The sequence below is a fragment of the Scophthalmus maximus genome, chromosome 9 (genome assembly GCF_022379125.1).
Source record: "Scophthalmus maximus strain ysfricsl-2021 chromosome 9, ASM2237912v1, whole genome shotgun sequence".
In the NCBI taxonomy this organism is placed as follows: domain Eukaryota; kingdom Metazoa; phylum Chordata; class Actinopteri; order Pleuronectiformes; family Scophthalmidae; genus Scophthalmus; species Scophthalmus maximus.
Window position 1 is genome coordinate 21863984 of NC_061523.1, and position 13597 is coordinate 21877580.

Genomic DNA, 13597 nt, shown 5'->3' on the forward strand with positions numbered 1-13597 from the left:
ACCGCGGTAGGGGGCCGGTCCATTACAAAGCTCCACTATTCTGGGAGGCCGTATCCTCCCGACCACCCTCTCCGCTGTGCAAACTGAGGCTGAATTAACATTCCCGTGGTGTGACACAGAGAGCAACATGTAATCGGGCCACGAAACTGTGAGCGTGCGCTACGGCAAATTAACACTTTCATATTAACTGTGGTGAATGTCAATTTGTTTGTTGGGATCCGCAGAAATTACCCTTCTCACAAAGATGTATATGGATTTTTCGTGCTGCGACGATCCACTTCCACAGGTTGGGTTTGTGACTGTCACAATGATCCGTGTCACAAAGTGACGTTAGCCAGACATTTGAAGTCTGAGGTGGCGCAGTAACTCTTGAGATGAATCCAACATGTGACTTCTGCTCCCCTCTGTATGTGTCTCTGATCAAACGTTTCAGGGGAAGCCGCCGCTTTCTTTGGTTTCCTGGTAAAGAAATCTCCGGCAGCCACAGCGGTCCGATATCAAGAAGTGGAAAAAAGAGGTATTTCGAAACGATCAATGTCATCCTTACAGCTGCTGCGTTGTCTTGAATTACACCGATGCGGCGTTTTCCAACGAGCAGATTGGATGTCCTTCGCCATCGTTTTCATCCAGATCTTTTTTTCCCCCCACAAATGCAGGCGAAAGATTTATTTACAAGTCGTCTTCCCGATAGCCGATTTATTTCACGGCGAGTCTTATGGAGTTCAGGAGGCAGATTACGGCGTGTGTAACGCGAAAGTGGTGGTGTAGTTTTGGAGGGGTTGGTTTTTCGAAATAGGTATTGATTTCACATATGGGCATTGGTACAGGGCCTGGCATGGTTTATGGACAAGTGTTGGAGTTTTTCTTCCTGAAGGGATCACTTCAAAGGGCTTGGCGAGAGACGACGTTGAACTTTTAGCTCTAGGTGAGAGCTGCAGATCTTTACTTCTGAGGTAGTAATAAAAACTTCAGCACAGAGGAGCTTTATCATTTGAATCAAGGTAGGATTTCGTTAACGTCTTACTGATTAAAAGCTTTCGATCGGTTGATGTTAGAAATCAGTTAAACTACTATAAAGTAAAAAAAAAATCAAACTATTTTTGTTTGGCTGATAATTATGACTCTAAATGAAGAAAAACCTCATTATGAAATCAGATTTCATTGCCGAGCGGATGACGTTAAACACCTGCGTCCGCGGCCAATCTTATTACATTATTATTTACAACCGAGCGCGTGATACGGTTGTGTGGCTGAGACCAGTCAAGTATCACCATGGCTATTGCCCTATTCTGTGTCAGTTAAGTAAGTGGAGCCTGTGTCTTCGTGGCATGGTGCAAATGCCTGAGATTAATGTAAATGATAAAGGAATCTGCAACCCTCCGGATTCTGAGATCCTCGGGATTAAAGGTTCAAGTTCCAGTCGACGCTGGAGGAGGGATGACTCACTGTCCGGCACCCGGACGGCTATCGAGTGTCTCCGTCTCCTCCCAGTTAAGAAAGTCAGGAAGAGTAGAAAAAAAAACCCCAACCCGTCGCAGCGTGGGCCAAAGCTCGACGGGAAACGGCAGCTTTCCACTCGGACTCGGGGACCGTGCCGGCGAATAGATGTGCTGCAGGGAGCAAAGAAATGTCATCGTAAATGTACCAACAGATGCTACAGAATCCGTAATACTTGTGAGTATGCATGTACAGAAAAACACTCTAAGAGAGAAAGACTAGGAAAGGAAGTGGCAGACTAGAGTCACTGTGTGATGACCTACGTCCTCGTCAAGGTTACTGTCCATTTCATTACAAGACTCTTTCATTGATCCCTGTCCTTGATCGGAGTCTCCCCCTCCGGCCGTGTCTCCATTAACAAAGTTAACTCTCTTACACTGTGACCCCCCCCCCCCCCTCCTACTCCTCTTGACCCGGGCAGACAGCTGTGCTTACCTTAGCACAAAATGCCACAACAGGTCATCATTATCAAATTAATCAAAGCTGTCACAGCAGCCGGCCGCACAGTGCAGCGGTCAACTCTGCGGCGCACTTCACAACCCACTTAGATCACGTAACACTCGAACGTGCAGCAAAGGATGCATGCAGACGCTCGCACACACACACACACACACACACACACACATACACACACACACAATGATGTGTTTAAAAACCAAACAAGGACCAAAGAACTACACCCCCAAAAAACATGCCTCGAATGTTTCAGTAGGGAGCACTATTTCTCGCTAAGTATTGACAACGTCAACATTAATAGGTAATAAATAATATCACCATAAATAATACAACAAAAACCGAAACCACCGTCCGATGTTGCTTTTTCCCCTTAAGTACAAGCTTGTTTGTCCTCCGGATCATTTCTGAGCACCGCTATTTATCAAGAGGGCCTTGACAACAGTATTGAGCAGCTTCGGTGTATTTGATTGATGTTGTACTTTACAGGAGAATTGTGACAAATATATAAAACTCCAAAAAAATGCATCAGTGGTTATTCATTGTTTTTAGTTCCGACTGAGATTTACAGAAAAATACCCAGAATTTATATTTTCTATTTTTTTTCCCCCCACACTCCCAAATGTACATGCAATTGTTTTTCCTGCTGCAAGATAATGGTTAATGGTTCAATGTTTCTTTTTTTATTGTTTCTTTTTCAAAGCTCATAAACACTTAAAGTGAAGAAAATGAAGGAAAAATGCGGACGACATTGTACATTTAAGAAATTGAACAGAATGGATGAACAGAAAAAACTGCAAATTATTCACCCGATGTCCACTGAGCACATCGCTAAATTATTTATCTATGGTACTTTCAGATATAAAAACCTATTTAAATGATCTTTTAAATGTATTATTAGATTTTTTTTTTTAAACAGTTTCATTTATAGGCGTCATCACATATCAGACGCAAAATAATTACTTTTAGGTCTTGAGAAATTAGCTAAATACTTGAACGTAAAAAACACAACAGAATTTTTCACATTAGTTAACACTTACAGGAACCTTAACGGAAGGACGCGACGGCTTCAGTTCACTGTGTCTGTGAGAAAAGGCTGAGATAACAAGAAGATAACTTCCACCTGCTGTTTAACAACTGAAGCAAAAACGTCGCAGTACAAACACAACCACCTCAGTGTGTGTGTGTGTCTGTTCGTGTGTCTGTTCGTGTGTGTGTGTGTGTGTGTGTGTGTGTGTGTGTGTGTGTGTGTGTGTGTGTGTGTGTGTGTGTGTGTGTGTGTGTGTGTGTGTGTGTGTGTGTGTGTGTGTGTGTGTGTGTGTGTGTGTGTGTGTGTGTGGGTGGGTGGGTGGGTGGGTGGGTGGGTGGGTGTGTGTGTGGGTGCGTACAACACCAAATTGCCAGATTGATTAACTTGTCTGTCAGCCTCTTCACTGTGACAATAAACTCTGTACCTCAGGGAGCTTATTGAGAGATGACATGTCTGAGACCCCCCCAGGCACACGCACATGCACACACATGCACACACACACATGCACACACACACGCGCACACACACGCTGACACATACACCAGCTCACCATCCCTCCCTCTCAGCCCTCATCTACCCTGTCCCATTATAATACACCTTTCCAAGTGGGTCCCTGCCTTTTCTGAAGGCCGCCACCACCGATCTCTTCTCCACCCTCCCTCTTTCTCTGTCACACACACACACACACACACACACCCTGTAATCCCCTGGGGTTCTGCTGGCCCCTGCTCTCCGCCACCGTGCTCCATTTTTATAAACTGATCCACTTCATAATTGAAAAGGAAACTTTGGGGGCGTGTTTGGCCAGTTAATCCATTTAAGATCATTATGTGCATTGTCAATCGGCTTGACCCAGCTGCGGCGAGCAGGACGACACAATATGGGGGGGGGGGGGGAGGGGGGGGGGGGGGGGGGGATGGGGGGCTTGATCTGAACCTCCTGCCCCTCCTCTGTGCGGGTCAGGGGGGTTAATGAATGATTATTTCTCACTTTGTAACACAACAGGATGCTGATTTAAAGGGCAAACCCCCCGCCGACCCCCCCCCCCCCCGCGCAGCCACCGTTTTTACTCTGCGCATCCTCATTGGCACAAGACAGTATGAGGGGTGTGGACGCCGAATCAATCGGACATTTAACAATGCCGTTATATTAAGATTCATGAGCTTCAGCCCTCACCTGGGAATGTGAAAGGTCTCATGGAAATGTTTCAGAAGCAGAGTCTTCAATATTGCATAAATGACGAGTGTTTTTGATTTAATAACCAATTGGATTTTTTTTTTTGTGAGGTCTGATTGAACATTTCTGAAAAGACAGTGGTTGATTTTACCACCATCAAAATGTATATAAAATTGCCATGGGCTCTTAACATGAGAGCAGAAATTATTAATATATTTGTCACACATTGCTGAAGAGGTAACTTTTTTTGTACCAGAGCTTTCGGCTTTTTATATTTCTGTCAACTAAAATGACTTTTGTCATTTAGGGGGTTTTGTTCTTGCAGTTTTTCCATGTCCCCCAGTCGTTTGTCGTAATTGATCTTGCCACAACTAACTACATAACATGAATGTGTGGTCGTGCAAACGTGCTCTTCGTGTTGAACCGAAAGAATTGCTAAGGATAAAAAACAATCTCTCATCATGCTCAACCTTGTAACTGATAAAAAAAAGTAACAGAAAACAAGAACCATCCTGGGTTATCTTAAGTTCTACATTACTTTTTGTATGAGTTGGAGAAACTACTGATAAGTGGCAATAAAGAAATATTAGTTTAATATGAGCTCTTCCAATGAGGACAAACTCAATTCAGAGGGGGGGGGGGGGGGGGGCCTCTCTGTGCCCACCTCATCCTTGGGTTTTCACCATACAAGTAGATGAGAGAAGAATAATTTTGAGGGAGGATGGATACATGTGGATGCATGACTTATAAGAGGCAAAAAAATAGGACACCAAAGAAAGAAAAAAAAGAAGCCATTTGTGCCACCGGGCTCAGTGAAAGAAAAATAATGACAGGAGAGAAATCGACTCGGGACTATTGTGTTTTTTTTCTGTCTTTTTCTCGGAGCTCCTGTTTGAAGTTGGAATGGCACTTCCTGCCCAGCGTCCTGAATGAACCATTTGTTTATGTTCTCTCGCTCTGTAAATCACTTAGCGCATCAAAGAGCTGCGCTCGGCCCCCGCGCAACAATAGGGGGTCATGCCAATGTGCAAACATGACAAGGATACAGAGCGAGAAAATGTTTTCCTCTCCTGAGGTGATGACAATTGCTTCCAAGATTTATGCAACGCTGACATTAGTCGGGGGAGAGTTTGGAAATCTTTTTTTTTTTTTAAAAAAGGTTGATTGCAGCTCTTTAGATATAAACAATACAAATACTGTATACTGTAATTCATATTTATCTTTAGAGGATATTTACAGTATTGTTTAAAAATTCTCCCTCTACGGATTCTTACCATTCAAGAATTGCATGTTTTCCTCGTTACTTAATGTGCGAGCTGTTGTTAAGAGTTCATGACGATAAAAAACTAAACCCCATAAATGCCATTAAATGATTTACAATTTCACTTCTGGGTCAATAAAATCGGGAAAAGTTATCTGTTTTTTTACCATTTGCCATTGGCTGTTGGCTGCAGGACGGAGCGCACACATTTATTTGGCCTTGCGGTGATTCAGGAGGAAGCGAGCGGCTCGTAGTCTCCCTCTGTAAACAGACAGCGCTGAGTCACGCCGTCGGGGGGGAAACGGCCGATCCATTCTCGCCGGTCCCCCCGCCGCCGTCGACAACATCACGCGAACCCGACACGCCGCTGACGTCAAGGGGGGATTTACTCGCCCTCCTGCGAATATTCTTACACAGTGGCCGGGTCCCTGGTGTCTTGTAGGTCTAAAAGCCATGCGAACAGGAAACCGCAGGAGTAGACTACCAACTACGCCCCCCACCCCCTCCTCGTTTCTACTCCAAGAGCCCTGGAAGACCGGGAGCGCGGTGAGACTCAAGGCCAACAATGTGCCCACGGCCCATGTTCACATCCTCCCTGGAAGCGTTTGCCTTTTCCCCAGTCCCCTGCAATATCTGAGGCGGAAAAGGTCCCAGTTATACGAGGGGCCGGCGGAGCCATTGTGTGGCTGTGACTCATGCGAAGCTGTGCGGGCAGTTAAGCCGTTACGGCCGCGGCCATGGCCAAATTATTCCCGCTAGGTTCGGCGGAATGACCAGTAGCTGAAGGATATTTGGCTTCACTCCGGGGTTGGATGCGAGTCGAGTGTAGATTTTTGAAAATAAAATAACAAACACATTGGAGCACAGTGTCAATACTTGACAATATTCAGTACCTTTGAAATACATCAGATTTAGTCAACGTGCAGTGTTGTAATCACCTCTGTCACTGCACCTTTCTTTAACTGCTAACTGTTATTTTTCGGTCTTTGTATTTAACTTCTTTCCTTATATGTGACATTTAGGGCTGCAACTAACGATTATTTTCATAATCGATTCATCTGTCGCTCATTTTCTCGATTAATCGATTCGTTGTTTGGTCCATAAAATGGTGGGAAATGTGGATTGTGTTTCCCAAACCCCCCAAGATGATGTTTTGTTTTGTCCACACACCAAAGATATTCAGTTCACTGTCACAGAGGAGCAAAGAAACCAGAACATATTCACATTTAAGAAGCTGAAATCAGAGAATTAAGACTTTTTTTTCCTTCAATTTACTTGAACCAGTTAATCGATTATCAAAATAGCTGGCGATTAATTTAGTAATCGATTAACTCTTGCGGCTCTCGTGACATTGTGCATCTATCTATCTATCTATACTGTATTTAAGCATAAAACCATACAAATAACCATTAGTTGTGTATTCTTGTTCCAGCAGATGTTCTTTAGTAATTACATGCTCCAATGCAAAGAATATTGGAGATTTCAAACTGCACTGTAGCATCCTGACGGGAGGAACGAAGCTCTAATGAGTCTGGAAATGCTGCTATTGACTGGTGATGTATCTGAGTCAACGATTAGCCCCCCAATTACTCTGAATAATCATTAGCTCGTGCTCAGAAGATGTCGATGAAAAGGAAAGGCTACATTAGCTCGTTCACACGTAACAACTTGCACGTGATGAATCGACGCACAAACACACCAGTTTTACAGTTTATCCACGACGCAACAGTTAAATGTTTTTCCTGTGCCACGCTACAACTCCGACGATCTCGAACTCAAAGTGTTCGTCAGTTCGTTCGTCAGACTGGGAATTCCGCCACTGAAGATAGTTTCGCATCTAACACTTGACAGTTTAATCATCCTTTTAGTTACAACCCCCTCCCGCATTTACATAGATCATAAAATGCTTGAGGGGATTAGACAATTCCTCGCAGAACCCACACTCCATATGAATAGCAACACTCACAGCGTTGCGGCACTCGCGTTCATTTGCGCGGGCAATGACATTAGCCTCGATTGCTTTGCATTTCGGGGCCAATCCGCTTGGGCGGCGGACCGCATCGCCATCCCCCCCCCTGTCCCCCCACAACCCTCCCCTCGCCGGCTAATGAAAAAGACATCAGCAGGCGTCGAGAAGGTCGCCCGTCCCGTTCGCCGTGACCTCGCCGTGTCTCCCTCTGACAGGTTTTGATGCGTCAGGGGTGGCTGGTTCCTCGGCCAGGCGGTGACGACGGGGCAGGACGGACCTTTTCGTACGCGGCGTCGCTTCGCTCGTAGCCCGAGGCGACAACCCTCCTTTCCCCCGCGCCGCCTCTCCCTCATCCTTACTTCCACTCCCCCTCGCTACTCAATAGCAGCAATAATAACCTTTATCTGTGCAACACTTAATGAGAATACAATTCTTTTTTTAAATGTGGTCTATGAAATGACATAAGACAAAGAAATACAGAATAAAATGGATCAAATCTGGTGAATAAAGATTAAAGGTCACAACAGCAGCCTAAAATTACAAGGAGCAGCGGAGGTATTAAATAAGCACAGCAGCGCATTTTTCACCCAGTGCATTGTGGGACAGTCTCCAGCTCACTGTGGAAGGCATATGTTAATTTGTGTATTATATCTTCTTACCACAAACAATTACATCTGTGAGAATTAGCAAGATTCTGACGAACCAAAGTCACCAAAGAACCGTGGTGAATATTTTTGACATATTTCAAAATAATATTTTTCAACAAAATTCTTGATATTTTGAGTCTTATCTCTTCCACACTATTTTTTCATGATCTGCTCTCATTCATTGTTCTTTCACTAGACTTCAAACATTAAAACACTTGATCTTTTAATCAACACATCATTCGTGTTGTATATGAGACAATAATAATAAAGCTGCTTGACTTAATGGCACTTTTTTTTTATTAACATTTTTCTAACATCTCAAGTTTGTGAAATGATTGACTGTTTATTAAATACAATATTTATCAGAGCCACATTACCTGCTTAGTCTCAAGGTGCATTCAGACTGATTCAACCACATTTTTCTTGTGTGAATTTTACTTTTTAACTTTTCCTTTTTGATTTCAAAACTGACTGTTATCATTTACCTTTGATTTTCTCTGTGCGTTCACGTTGAGAATTCACCAAGATGCGGGAAATGCATTTCTGTTACTTTGGCAAAGGTTTAGTTAAATTGGATAAAGTCTAATTTTTCTTTGGCTTAATTCACATTCATTCAAATTTGCATCCACTCGTTATATTTGCATTACTTTACATGCAGTCGTGTCACGTCTAAAATTTGCTCTATTGTCAGTCTGAGCACGATTTAAACCCAACCGTCGTCTTTATCCGAGACCTCATTATGTCGGAGACATTCTTGGACCAGGAGCCCTGATAGATAAACAGCCCAGCTTGAAGAGTATCCGAACAGATTTGCGGCGTACAGCTCCGAGCTGTAAGACTCGTCACTGTCACATCCGGCGTCGAAGACCATCACCTTGATTGGAGAGCGAGGTGACGGCGGCTCCGCCGGCCCCCCCACCAGGTGTTCCATGTGTGCCCTTAATGAGACGCAGAGGGCAGTCGGTCGAGACGGAAAAAAGAGCAGAATTGAATTGGGGGGGGGGGGCTGCTTTTGTGTGCTGCATTAACAACTCAATTAAATGCCAGCGAGCATCTGCTGCTACGCCAGCGTGGCGTGAATACCTCGCCGACTCCGAGGCCCTCACATTTTTCACACTAAGAGGGGCTGAGACACAATAACAGAGAGAAGAGAGAAAGAGGATAATGTGCCGGCTATACGCTAATCCTTCTCGGTGACATACTTATTAATCCTCTGGGTGAGATGTGCAAGAATTTAGAGAGATGGCCAGATAGCGACAGAGATACACAGATGCAGCATGTACACACATACAGTGCAAATGTGCATCGGAGGGATAATGACGGATTAGACTAAAAATGAGTTGACAGAAGAATACAACTGAATTAAAATTGTAGTTAAGTTTATATGTTGAATAACAACATTGACTTTAAGAATGTAAAATAAGAAAAAAAGATTTATTGATAAACCCAAAAGCTCATTATGAAGCATCGGAATCCCTGATATCCGTTGTCACAAAACATCTCTCACATCCTCCTACGGCCACGTCCAAGGTAGTAGAGCTCTGTGTGTGCGTGCGTGCGACACGACAATGATGGAGGTTGTGGGGAGACAGAACGAGGGCGAACACAGGGGAGAAGGAGAGGAGAGAGTAGAGAGAGTGGGAGGAAGGAGAGACTGCGCATCCCAGACAGGGAGTTCATCCATCATTGGAATCAGTGTGTGCTGTAATTACTGTGTCAAATAGATGGGATGATGCCTGGGGGGGAAGTGTGTGTGTGTGTGTGTGTGTGTGTGTGTGTGTGTGTGTGTGTGTGTGTGTGTGTGTGTGTGTGTGTGTGTGTGTGTGTGTGTGTGTGTGTGTGTGTGTGTGTGTGTGTGTGTGTGTGTGTGTGTGTGTGTGTGTGTGTGTGTGTGTGTGTGTGTGTGTGTGTGTGTGTGTGAGAATGAGAGAGAGAGGTAGATTGTGCATGCATGTCGTGTGTGTGTGTGCGTATATAGGTTTGAATGCACTGCGATGTCTGCATCTCTTTGAGAGGCTTGCGCGAGCTTATGTCTTGGTTGTGGTGATGTGATGGTGTGTGTGTGTGTGTGTGTGTTCGTAGATCTCCCATGGACACCTTATCTTCATAATCACCCCCCCATGCACACACCCCTTCCCCAATCCACACACACCAAACCTGCTCCTTCCTCCACTGTCATCTGTCATCCATAGCCGGCGCTGTCAACTGGCGCTGTCATGCATTGCCAACATCGGGGGCCGTCGGGAGAGAGAGGAAGCCTTAACTCTTTCAGCGGCGCGGAGCCCTCAGAGGGGTTTTTTCTTTCAGGGAGGATGAAGCTATGAAGCTATTTGAGGAATGCGCGGCACAAAGGATGGATGAAGCGACTCGAAACATGGGAAGCGTTGATAATGGGAAGCGTTGATAATGGGAAAGCTTTGGCGCGGCTCACGGTTTTCGCCGCGGTTGTAGTTGTAGCAGACGTTACGTCACAGTAAGGACAGAGACCAAAGTGTGATCATTGTCTTTTCTTTTTTTTTTTGAAAAGCCAATTAACAAAACTGATATTAGCTGAAACAATTCGATTCTCGCTTTTAACGGAAGGGTTTGTTGGCCTCAAATTTGGTCAAACAAAATCAGCTATGAAGCAAACAGAGAAGCTGAAACTGTAAAAATCTTAATTCAGAGTAAACCATGGTATTGATGAAAGGCTACATGAGTTCTTCTGACGTGGTTGTGTAGAAACCAGAGCACTATATTGGTCTAATAAAAGCTTTTATATTAATATTAAAGCTATATTCAATTTTTTTAAAGTTTTATTTATTCTGTTTATCAAACCTGCAGTGTTGTTTTTTTTTAAAAGGCTGAAGCGAAAGTTTACTGTTCCTCCATTGAGGGAAATTAGTGTAATTAAAAACCAGTCTGCATCAGCTTTGCTCTCAACCTCAATTTCACTTTAAGGACCAGCTCCAAAAGATTCCTCACCAGCTAATGACGACTGGTTTATCCTTCTAACCATGCTCGGTGGTACCGGGGGGGTGTACATCTTCCTCGTGTTTGTGTCCTGTCTTCTCGCTTGAGAAGTTATCTGAAAAATGGGGAGCGTGTCCGCGAGCCATATGGCTCGGCGAGAGCGGCGACGGGGGAGAGCAGCGGAGCACGTAAAGAGGTGGAAGTGGCGTTAGCCGCTTGGCTGCTCGCCGTCGGCAATCAAAGTCCCGGTGAACCGGCGGAAAAGATGGAGGCGGCGGAGGGGAGCACGGGTCCGGTCACTCTTATTTGGAGACGTGACAGAGAGCTCTGTCCGGATACTGGATACAGATTCATCTGTTATGCGTGGAGACTTGACAGATTTTTCTTTTTAAATTAAGGGGGAGTCAGTTGACCAGGCGAGGAAATATCCATCTTAACAAGTCATTCACACTCTTTGTGTTGAGTGTTGATATTTGCCAGCAGTGACAAATAAGTGCCCCTGTTTAAGATATTTTAAAAAATTTAGAAGACAAAATATCCTTACGTGTCAAGATCCAGAAATAGTATTGCCGATTTGTGAATGAATTGAAATTAACAGACAATTTGTCGAAAGAAGATGAATAAAACAACATACTTTACTTGCGCCCGACTTGATTGATTGATTTCTCATCCTAAATAGATACAGTAACATCCGGTGCACAGCAAATTACTTACAAATTTAACTTGACTAAAATGATGTAATACAAAGGTTTGACAACCCACGTGACGTCCCCCATTGGTTTGTAGGCGGCCATTTTGAAACCTGGAGTTTAGCGTTTTGACGAGCGCCATCTTGTTTTGTTTTTTGTCAACCAGAAGTAGGAGCAGGGGGTGTGGTCTGACTGAGAGCTCGTCCACTGCGCGCCCACCTACACCTGCAGCCATGCACCGATTGGACAGTACCGGCTGTCAATTACGCTGTATCCACGCTCCAACGTATGCAGTGCTTGTTCATCTATTTTATTTCACTAATCAAACCATAAACTCCCCAGGAAAAGGTCAACTGACGTTATAAATCGAGTGAGAAATAGAGTCATTTTCTTTGACTTCTATTTGCAACCAGTGAAGTCGCCCTCTGCTGGTGATTCCAGAGAATACAGGCTTCAGGCACTTCCGCATTGGCTTCGTTTTCCGTACCTGGTCGTACCTAAGTCGATGGGTAAAACCAGCAGCAGATGCCACACACTACTCTACTGCCATGTCCTTGAGCAAGGCAGTGCCCCAGCACACCGAGGCGGTTTCTCGTGCCGCCAGTGAAAAAATACATTAATTAATTATACGGCGCCTTGTGACTATCTCGAATTTTGAGCCCCGAGCGCTGCAGAACCCTGCAAGATCATAATGCTCGACTGTTCGATTTCGCCGCCGTCGCCGCCCAACCTTCCCTCTTCCTTTCTCGACGGCAGCGCCGGCTGCTCTCTGGGGCTATTAGGGGAATGTAACATTCGCTGCCATATGCTCGCAGGTTGTTTGGGGAATAGTGATGTGGCCGTATCGTGACACGCTGCAGCTTACGTTTTGCCAGTTAATTACCATCGTGACATCAAAAGTGGAAGCAAACTGCAGATGCCGTGTTGGTAAAAAGCTCAGAGGGAGGGCGGGGGGGGGGGGAGAAGGCTTCAGGGTAAGATGATTAAAAAACAGTCCCTGTTATCAATGTTGAGTTTGACTCTCACATCCTGAAAGAGATGAAATCGTCCAAGTTGTTTCTCAGTCGTTGAAGATCGTGTAACCTTAAACTAAAGTCAAATGGTTTGCAAGCTAGAGAAAAGTCACTGACAATTTATTTTGTGCAGCTTAATGTTTGAAAATAGTTATTTTTTTTGGAACTGTCCCCCGTCTTCTTCTTTGGCTTAATTTCGCGACATCGGGTCTGTAGCCATCGTTCTGCTATAGCTTGTGTAACGCAACGCAATCGCTCTTTTAAAGTGTCTTTCTACGAAAAAGTAAAACACACTCGGTGCGCAAGAAAAATAAGTGTGTTCTACAGAACTTGCTAACTAGCAAACGTGATAGTTGAAATACATGCTGTCCAAAAACATTCACAACATTCCGTCCTCCATGTTTGTCGTCATAGTGAGCAACTCGACCGGCCTCAGTTTATTCAAAGGTGATGATGTCGTCTGGACTCGTGTGAAATGCTGGTCAAATTCCATTGTTGTTGTTCTTGTGGTAAAAATATATCTTCTCATAAATACAAGAAATAAAGGGAAGTGGTCTGAAATGATCCATTTGTGACAAAACATAGTAAAAGTGAAAAGACATTTCTTGATCCGTCTATTATTCCAAATCTGCACCAAAGTGTAATCCTTGGAGCTTGGTTGAAATTGGTAGTTTTTGTGTAATCCTGCAAACAAATAAACCAACAAACAAGACTTTTGAAAAAATAACCTCCTTGGCGGAGATCACTTAAAGCCCCAGTTTTGCGCTTCTCTCGGGGCATCTGGTGGTAAAGTGGCAAACCGCAACCAACTTCAACAACCGACAGGGGACACTTTATGGAGGCGCACCTCTGATTCCAATTCTGGTTTCCGGCAGCGTCTGAAAATTCAACGCGAATGCGACGTATTCTG

General features: G+C 44.4%; 1 protein-coding gene across 4 annotated transcripts in view; it reads left to right on the forward strand.

The window, feature by feature from the left end:
- The window catches only part of lbx2 (ladybird homeobox 2), a 131885-nt gene that overhangs the window by 78173 nt on the left and 40115 nt on the right, over positions 1-13597 (forward strand). Inside the window, exon 3 of one of the 4 annotated variants that reach the window (XM_047334513.1) lies at positions 434-517. The exons of the other annotated variants lie outside the window; for them this stretch is intronic. The gene's annotated coding sequence lies outside the window, so the exon portion shown is untranslated. The remainder of the gene's footprint in view (positions 1-433; positions 518-13597) is intronic. 4 annotated transcript variants of the gene reach the window in all.